Below are 10,672 nucleotides of genomic sequence, written 5' to 3'. Positions count from 1 at the left end.
CGAAATGTTTCTATTGGCTACTTGAAGGCGCCAAACATGAATTTCAAAAGGCCATGCGAAAATGAAGATCTAACGCGTCTTGTTCATCACTTTCACTCAAGAAAATTTCCAGAAAATGCAAAAACTCAAGAACAACGAATTGCAACCAAAATTCACAAGCCTATGATCATTGGAACCGTCTGAGCATGAGGATCACGAATATGTGACTAATTCATCCTAATTCCTAACATATCTCACGGATCGATCAAAAATGTAAATGACATCGAAACTAAAAATCAACATATCTCATTCCACAATTAACCAAATCAAAAACTAACTACATCATGATCATATACATGGAAGGCACTTCAAAACGCATATGGAATTTCAAGGAATTGTGAAGGTCGAATTTATGTACCTTGAATGGAACAGTTGATGTTCTTGGAGTTTCCACGCGCCAAAGTCCAAAACAGATGCAGAGGAAGCTTGAGGAAGATGAATGGAGGAGTTAGAACAGCTCGAGGATGCTTGAACCAAAAGAAATCTCAAACTGCCATTGCCATGCTCACTTGAAACAGTCACGATTTTGTGGATTTCTTGCACCAATTCGATGAAACAGTTGGAGAGGAAGATGATTGGAAGATGAAGCAAAAAGAATCACTCACTTTGATCAAGAATTGAGGAAGAAATCTTGAAAAAAAGCTTGATGAAAATTTGGAGATTTTGAGAGAATTCTTGAAATTCTGTTATGGATCTTGAAGATTGTGATTAATTCTTGCAATTCAGTTATGATTAATGATTTATACTCTTGCTTAATCACCTTCTAATCACCAATTAACCAAAATGACATGTAATTAGCATAATGCAATTTCTTAAGGCAAGGGCAAAATTGGTATTTCACATCAGGCTTTGTGACAGCTGTATGACAGCTCAGACACCTTCCAAATATCATTTGTGATGTGTTGGCATTGGTCCCACATCAATTGGCATTGTATTTTTCATTTTCACTATGTTATGCCAAATTTTGCATTTTCAAGTGAAGTTCCAAAATGACTTAACCAAATATTGCACCTTGAGCACTTGTGACAATTCAAACCATTTCTATTTGGAATATGTGAGGTGTTGCAAAAACTCCCATGCCAAAATTCCAATTATTCCTCCATTTGGACCATTTTGCCCTTGAATCTTTAATTGTACACTTGAAAATTGACCTTTTGCATTGACCATTTTTGATGAATTCCAATTATGCACCATGAAAGTACATGTCAAATGGAGTTTGCACATAAAAAGATCACTCAATTTGGACACTCCATGTGAAAGTTATGCCACTTTGATTATGGGTCATTTTTGAAATTGAATGGACCATAACTTGCCAACCATACATGGGAATTTCAAGTTCTTGGACTTTTTGAAAAGGTGAGACCAAGATCTAAAACTTTCATGTTGAACAAATTTTCATTTGAAGCTTCCTTGGACATGTAATTTTGTGGTCAAAAACTTTCCATTTTTGGAAACTTCCATTACAAGTCACTTTCTATTTTTGGCAATTTTTGTTCTGACTTTATTTTCTCCATTCTTAAGCTTTGCCATGTCAAATAACACTTGTTCCAACATGAATGAAGTGTATCCAACTCTCTCCTACCTCCAAATCCATAAAATCAAGCACAGTTGACCATAGTTGACTTTTCAACTAATAGATGAATCTGGCCATGCACTGATCAATCTGAGCCCCAATCTTCTGATGAAATGGCTCAAGGATGAAACCCTAGCCCCAATAATCTCCACATAATCATAAAATGATCCTCATATCCATCATAGACCCCATCTCCTAGCCATGCCCTGATTGGCCCCATGCAGATGATTAGGGTTGACCAGTGGTCAAAACCCTAATCTCAAGGTATCCTGATCAAACTCCTGATGACAACAAGACCATGATGATGATGATGTATCATTCCCACCAAGATGAAGACCAATCTCCTTGAGAATCACAAAACCCTAATTTGGACCTCCACATCCTCAAATGGCTAATGATCAGTCAATAAAACCCTAGCTTGCACATGACCTCTTCATCTTCTGATCAAGACTTGAGAGAATGGCTTGCACAATGTAACCACATGATATGCAATATGCAATGCCTAATGACCTAAAAAATGATATGTAATATGTTATGCTAGTCCCAAGAGAAGAGGGCAAATTTTGAGGTGTTACAGTATCTCATCTGAATATGAGAATCAGAGTCTTCGTAGCTCGGCTGACCTATGGGTTGGGGGGATGTGTGCTCGCTAAGACATCGCGTCTTATGCCTACGTATCTCATCTGGAATGAGAATCAGAGCAAGCCGTAGTTCGGCTAACTACGGGTTATGGATTGGGTTTTGGACGAACGACGTTACTACGCAATCTACCGGATGCTCGACCTTTGGAGACTTACTCGCCTGTAGTAGAAGGAGTAAACGTGTTGCTTTGGGTTTTAGGGTTTGGGATGCTCGAGGGCAAAAAGGCAGTCCTTGACGAAGGAACCGCGCTACCTGCAGGGATATGAATACAAAACACAAAACATGTATCTCAAAGTAAAATGCCACCAAGGGGCTCAAACATTGCCTCCTATCGAGGTCTTCCAGCTAAGAAAGCGATAAAGTATGAGAAAGGGAAAAAATTACCACACGGATAAAGATCCGAAGCTATAGCAGTTAAAGGGGCAAGAAACCCTGAAATGTCTCCAGCTGGACCGTCAAAGGAAATCAGTCAACACGAATAATCAGAACAAAACTCCAGGGGGTATCCCACAAATAAAGTGGGAAACCACGCGAGTGTCTCTGCGAAAGCCATGTGAGCCCTCACAAAACTCGACAAAAGGTTAGAGCAGCAGGATGAAATCAAGAGAAAACAATGCCATGGAAACACAAGACAGGTTAGAATAAACAAAATAGGGTAACCCAGAGTTGCCCCTAAATCAAAATGTAACCACATGAATAATTCCATCAAAATTCACAAAAGGCTCACAAAAAAGGTATCAAATTCACCCATAATACCTCATACATTTAGAGCATTCAAATAAAAGGCATAAAGATGATGGATATAGGGCAAACCTGATTGGAGAGCTTGATTGAAATTGAGTTGCACCCGTGAGGTTTACAAGTTGAGTTCCCTTCAGGGTTTGGAGGCTGCTCTGAGTTCTCTGTCAGGTCTTCTCTCACTATCTTTTTCCTCAGGGTTTTGTTCCAAGGAAACCTTAGAGTATTTTGCTTCTCTCCCTTTTTCTCAAGTGAATCTCCCAGTGTAACTCCAAGTGTAACTCACAGTGTAACTCCAAGTGTCACTCCTCTACTGAAACTTCAGTATTTATAGACTGATTTTCGTGGGTAGTGGGCTCAAATGAGGGAGACCCAAGTCCAAAATAATTTGTTATATTTTATTTATTTATTTAATTAATTAATTAATTAAATCTTTTTTCTTTCTTTTTTTTCGTTTTTTTTTTCGTTTTTTTTTTGTTTTTTTTTGTTTTTTTTTTGTTTTTTTAAGGAAAAATGAAGGATAAATTTTGGGGTATTACAGCTGCCCTTATTCAATCAACTGGAGACCCGGAAAGAAGATGGCAGCTGCTTTCGTGCTTTCGAGGTATCAAGGGATTGAATACAATAAAAGCCCAAAAATTTGCACTGAAGTGAAGTGAAGTAACAATGTCTGTCAGAATCGGCAAAGAGGTGGTCTTGAAAGAAGAATCCGTCTGGTATGGTGAAAGTCAGTCTGAATACCGAAAAAGAATGTTAACTTGGATACCAAAATAAATAGTAACACAGAAATAATCATGGCCTGAATGTCGCTCATCAGTCTGAATACTGGAAATGACTTCGATCTAAACATCGGAAACTTGGCCTGAATGCCACAAGTCGCATCGACCTGAACGTCGGAAACTTCTTCGATCTGAACATCGGAAAATCGGCTTGAATGCCACAAGTCGCATCGACCTGAACGTCGGAAACTTCTTCGATCTGAACATCGGAAAGACTTGGCCTGAATGCCACTTCGATCTGAATATCGGGAAAACTGGCCTGAATGCCACTTCGATCTGAATATCGGAACACTAGCCCGAATGCCACTTCGATCTGAATATCGGAACACTGGCCTGAATGCCACAAGTCGCATCGACCTGACCGTCGGAAACTTCTTCGATCTGAACATCGGAACACTGGCCCGAATGCCACTTCGATCTGAATATCGGAACACTGGCCTGAATGCCACAAGTCGCATCGACCTGACCGTCGGAAACTTCTTCGATCTGAACATCGGAAAACTGGCCTGAATGCCACTTCGGTCTGGATACCGGAAAACTCGCCTGAATGCCACAAGTTGCATCGACCTGAACATCGGAAACTTCTTCGATCTAAACATCGGAAAGACTTGGCCTGAATGCCACTTCGATCTGAATATCGGAAAATTGGCCTGAATGCCACTTCGGTCTGGATACCGGAAAACTGGCCTGAATGCCACTTCGGTCTAGATACCGGAAAACTTCATGCCTGTCAGCATTGGCAGAAATAGGGAATGATAATAGAGGCGGCGCATGGGCCAATGACACTTGCTGGGGATAACAAAGGTAAGTCATGAATAATCTTCAGTCTGAGTACTGGAAACAACTTCTAGCTTATCACTTGGGATACCGAGAATGTTTTATGCTTACATGCGTATGTTTGAATTTTTCAATGGCGTAATGCTCCAGGAAAATGGAAATGTTACGCGATTTGGAAGGATGCAATGCAATATGATTCTACATGCAGGGATGCGAAATGCTGGGTAGAATGCCAAGCCGAGGCAAGGGGATCTACTGGGGAAATGATTACCATCCTCTGGGCTCTGGCCAGGCTGCTGGAGATACACACCACAATGAACTCTGTGGGGAGATGACTAGCCATGCGGTGTTCTGGCCATACCGAGACTCTGATCGGGGAAAGAATGGCATTGGAAGCCTGCTGCTGAGGAAAACTACAATGGTTCTGGCAACCACGATTTGCGAGAGATGACTCAGTAGGGGGAGCAAACATTGATACGGTACCGAGGTTCTGCTTCAAGAAAAGAAACCATGGATCTGGCATTGGGATTATCGATCTGGCATCGAACTCTAAGGAGCAGCCACTTCTGCTGGGAAGATACAGTCTGGCACTGTCAACTCCGCTGGGGAGTGTATGTCCTGAAACAACCGCTTGGGGAAGTGCGGTGGTGAGAAACTGCTGGGGATTGAAGAATCCAACGCTCTGATCAGCTCTGCAGGGATAAGACACCGAATTTGTCTGTTGGTGACTTCACTGAGGAAGATATTCACGATCATCTGCAGGGAATTTTAAGGAAATGCCCCGAGGGTATCTGTTCTGAATAGACGATCCAAAGCACTTAAAATTTACAGCAATTTTAAATGTTTATTAAGCATGTACCTGTAAAGCCCTTATGTGTCATGATGCAATGTTTATCAAAAATTCGGACGTCATTTTTGCAAACAAAACAGTAAAATGAAAATGAAAACAGAGATATACTGAATAACATGATTTTATTGATTGAATGGCCTCTGAATAGGCATTTACATTAAGAAGCAATCCCTGGAAAGAGGTAATCGCACAATAGATAAAAACAGAAATTAATCTAATGGCAATGTGAAATGGATTTCTATTGGGTTCCAATTCTGCTATGACTTGCCCGTCTTCAAGATCCTCCAGATGATCAGCTTTCTGAAAGAGTGATTGGACTGTTTCCTACCTTTCGAAAATTTCCAGTCATTGACATGAGATGAGATTCAGAACTAACTCAGAACGCAGTCATTCGCTTAATCCCTAACTTTTGCCTGGATCGCCCTTTTCGGGTTTTCAATCCACCGGGATACCCATTTTTGCCTAAGTTGCCTTTTCAGGTTTTCAACTTACCGGGTGTACAATCTTTTTTTATTTTTGTCCCTAATTTTTGCCCGAACCTTTTCATTTTCTTGGTTCGCCGGGACGCCCATTTTTGCCTGGACTATTCTTTTTACTGTCCAGCGGGTCTATTTTATGCGAAGTATTTTTTAACTGCGTCTGAGTTCACAGGGGAAGTGAAGTTTTCACCATCCATAGTTGCAAGCATTAAGGCCCCACCATCAAAAACCTTGGTGACAATATACGGTCCATCATAGTTAGGAGTCCACTTGCCCCTGTGATCTGTCTGAGGAGGAAGGATCCTTTTCAAAACTAAATCTCCAACTTGGAAACAACGAGGACGCACTTTCTGATCAAAGGCTCTCTTCATCCGACTCTGATACAACTGCCCATGACAAATGGCTGCCATTCGCTTCTCTTTGATAAGACTCAACTCATTGAACCTTGTCCGAATCTATTCAGCTTCGTCTAGCTTGACATCCAACAAGACTCTTAGAGAAGGAATCTCCACTTCAATAGGTAGGACTGCTTCCATACCATACATAAGGGAGTAAGGGGTTGCCCCGGTCGATGTACATACTGAAGTGCGGTACCCATGCAAGGCGAAAGGTAGCATCTCATGCCAATCTCTGTACGTGACGACCATCTTCTGCACAATCTTCTTTATGTTCTTATTTGCCGCCTCAACAGCGCCGTTCATCTTAGGGCGGTAAGGGGAAGAATTGTGATGCTGAATGTTGAAGTTCTGACACAACTCCTTCATCATTTTGTTGTTGAGATTAGAACCATTATCAGTAATGATTCTTTCGGGAATCCCATAGCGACAAATGATTTCTTTCTTGATGAAACGGGCAACCACATGTCTGGTGACATTCGCGAACGACGCTGCCTCGGCCCACTTGGTGAAATAGTCGATGGCAACAAGGATGAAGCGATGCCCATTGGAAGCAGTCGGCTCAATCTTTCCAATCATGTCAATGCCCCACATGGCAAACGGCCACGGCGAAGACATCACATTCAGAGGATTCGGCGGTACATGCACCTTATCAGCATAAATCTGGCATTTATGACACTTCCGAGCATACTTGAAACAATCTGATTCCATGGTCATCCAATAATAACCCGCTCTCAACAATTTCTTAGCCATTGCATGTCCACCGGCATGAGTACCGCAGGAACCTTCATGAACTTCCTGCATTAACATGTCCGCCTCGTGTCTGTCCACGCATCTGAGCAAAACCATGTCGAAGTTCCTCTTATATAGCACATCGTCTTTGTTTAAGAAGAAACTGCCTGCCAATCTTCTCAAAGTCTTTCTGTCATTGTTGGATGCCCCTGCAGGGTACTCTTGATTCTTCAGAAAGCACTTGATATCGTGATACTAGGGCTTGTCATCGACTACCAGTTCAGCAGCAAACACATGCGCGGCCCTGTCAAGGCGCATCACATCGATCCTGGGAGCATGGTTCCAACGAATTACCTTGATCATGGAGGATAGAGTAGCAAGCGCGTCTGCCATATGGTTCTCATCACGAGGTATATGATACAATTTTACCGTTGTGAAGAAAGTCAAAAGTCTTCTCGTGTAATCTCTGTAGGGGGCCAGAGTGGGTTGGAGAGTATTCCAATCACCATTCACTTGATTGATCACCAGAGCTGAATCTCCGAAGATGTCCAGAGTCTTGATTCTCAGATCAATGGCTTGCTCAATACCCAAGATACAGGCCTCGTACTCAGCTTCATTATTGGTGCACTCGAAAGTCAGACGAGCGGTGAAAGGCATGTGGGCACCTTTCGGAGTTGTGATGACAGCGCCAATTCCACTTCCTCTAGCATTGACAGCCCCATCAAACAACAAAGTCCACTTTTCGTTTGGATCAGGTCCCTCCTCAACAACTAGCTCTTCACAGTCTTTCATCTTGAGGAACATGATGTCTTCATCTGGAAAATCAAACTTCATCGGCTCATAATCATCAATCGGCTGCTGAGCAAGATAGTCTGACAGAATACTCCCTTTGATGGCCTTCTGTGACGTGTACTGAATATCATACTCTGTTAAAATCATTTGCCAACGAGCGACCCTTCCGGTGAGAGCTGGCTTCTCGAATATGTATTTCACTGGATCCATCTTAGAAATCAACAAGGTAGTATGGTTCAACATATACTGTCTCAGTCGGCGAGCAGCCCAGGCCAAAGCACAGCAAGTTTTCTCAAGCTGCGAATATTTGATTTCACAGTCGGTAAACTTTTTGCTAAGGTAGTATATGGCATGCTCTTTTCGACCAGACTCGTCATGCTGTCCCAATACACACCCCATCGAGTTCTCAGTCACTGATAGGTACATTATCAGAGGTCTCCCAGGAACTGGAGGTATAAGGATTGGAGGTTTCTGCAGATACTCTTTTATCTTCTCGAAAGCCCTTTGACAATCTTCATTCCACCTGATAGCCTGATCTTTCCTCAGCAATTTGAAAATTGGCTCACACGTGGTTGTTAGGTGAGAGATGAACCTTGCAATGTAGTTCAACCTCCCTAAGAAACTACGGACTTGCTTCTCCGTTCTTGGCTCTGGCATTTCCTGTATCGCTTTTACTTTGTCGGGATCCACCTCAATCCCTTTTCCGCTAACAATAAAACCCAGCAATTTTCCCGATCTCACCCCGAAAATGCACTTGTTCGGATTAAGTCTCAGTTTGAATTTCCTCAAACGCTCAAACAGTTTCTGCAAATTCAACAAATGTTCTTCTTCTGTCTGAGATTTGGCAATCATATCATCCGCATAAACCTCGATTTCATGATGAATCATATCATGGAACAGAGTCACCATTGCTCGTTGATATGTTGCTCCGGCATTTTTCAGACCAAACGGCATCACCTTGTAGCAGAAGGTGCCCCATGGGGTTATGAAAGTTGTCTTTTCCATGTCCTCTGGTGCCATCTTGATTTGGTTATAGCCAGAAAAGCCATCCATGAAGGAGAATACCGAGAACTGAGCTGTATTATCCACCAAAACGTCGATGTGAGGTAATGGGAAATCATCTTTAGGGCTAGCTCTGTTCAGATCCCGATAGTCGACACACATCCGTACCTTTCCGTCCTTCTTAGGTACTGGGACGATGTTCGCAACCCATGGCGGATAATTGGTGACTGCTAGAAACCCTGCATCCAACTGCTTTTGCACTTCTTCCTTTATCTTGACAGCCATCTCTGGTCTTGTTCTTCTGAGCTTCTGCTTGACCGGAGGACAACCTTCTTTGAGAGGCAAGCGGTGTACCACGATGTCTGTGTCCAGCCCAGGCATGTCCTGATAAGACCAGGTGAAGATGTCAACGTATTCTTGCAGCAATTCAATCAGCCCTTTCTTCACATTATCTTCCAAAGCAGCCCCTATTTTGATTTCTCTCTTGGCGTCTTCGGTGCCGAGATTAATCACTTCAACAGACTCTTGATGCGGTTGAATAACCCTTTCCTCTTGTTTCAATAACCTAGTAAGTTCTTCAGGGAGTTCACAATCTTCATCATCCTCTTCTTCAGCTTGAAAGATTGGATTTTCAAAGTCGAAGCGAGCCATAGCAGAACCGTTATCAATAGGATCCGGTGATGTGCATCTGCATGAGTGATGGTATGTGCTTATGAGTGTGAACAAGAAGTGAAAACTAAACAAAACATTGCCATTTTTTTATTTTGAAAAACTGCAAAAATAGAAAGACAGGGAACGAAATATTTGAATGCAAAAATACGTCCTTTATTTATGATAAAAATGCAAGTGTCACATAGATGGGCCCTACAATGAGTCATTACGCCCTGGGCGGAACGTAAGACTTGGATATGCATGAATAAACAAAGAAAATTACTCTTCAAGAAGAGTGACTTGGATAATCTCTTCAGAAGACCAATTGTTGATGACTTCACCCGGGATCCTCGGACGCACCCAGTTGTCGATGTCGCAATCACTATCCCCATCTTCATTGTTGACCGTAGAGACCTCACTGGGAATCATAAAATTAACAGGAACAACATCTGCGAATTCATCAATAACATTTTCAAACACTTCTTCCTCAACCCCTTCCACAGACTCTTGGATAGACAAATCTTCAACCTGGAAGATACCTTTGTCGAGCAAGGCCTGAATACCCTGCTATAGTTTCAAACAACCTCCACTCTGAGTGGCACAATCCAAACAACCCTTCCCACAACCGGGGAAGACATCGGCCTTCAGCAAGCATCCTTTGATATCCAACAATGGAGTCTTCAACTTCAACACATCCTTAATGGACTTGGCTTCTCCCTCTACCAAATTAACGTTCGCACCACCATGCTGGGGCATGGGATTGTTGACGACATTCGGAGCTGGTGCAAGGTCGATGGCCTTTGAATCTATGAGGTCTTGAACTACGTGCTTAAAAGCTTTGCAGTTCTCAATATTGTGGCCAGGTGCCCCAGAGTGGAAGCTACACCTAGCGTTGGCGTCGTAACCCGCCGGAAGTCTACCAACAGGAGGAGCCAGAGTGCGTAATTGCACAAGTTGTAGTTGTTGAAGACTAGAAAGCATCTGAGCGTACGACATAGGAAGGGTGTCGAAACGCCAGTCCATCATCCTTTGCTTCTGTTGATAAGCGGGTCTGTTACCCGGTTGTTGCTGCTGTTGATACTGAGCTGGTTGACGTTGTGATTGTTGTTGTTGTAGTGGTGCTGCAGCTGGAATGGTCACCCCTGCGGCAGTACCTGTTATGCAAGACATGCTAATGAATATGCAAATGCAATGACATGTTTATAAATTCCAAAAGTATTCTA

This window comes from Lathyrus oleraceus, chromosome 3 (assembly GCF_024323335.1).
Source record: "Lathyrus oleraceus cultivar Zhongwan6 chromosome 3, CAAS_Psat_ZW6_1.0, whole genome shotgun sequence".
NCBI lineage: Eukaryota > Viridiplantae > Streptophyta > Magnoliopsida > Fabales > Fabaceae > Lathyrus > Lathyrus oleraceus.
The sequence above is the reverse complement of the archived record's forward strand: the minus strand, read 5'-3'. Positions refer to the sequence as shown.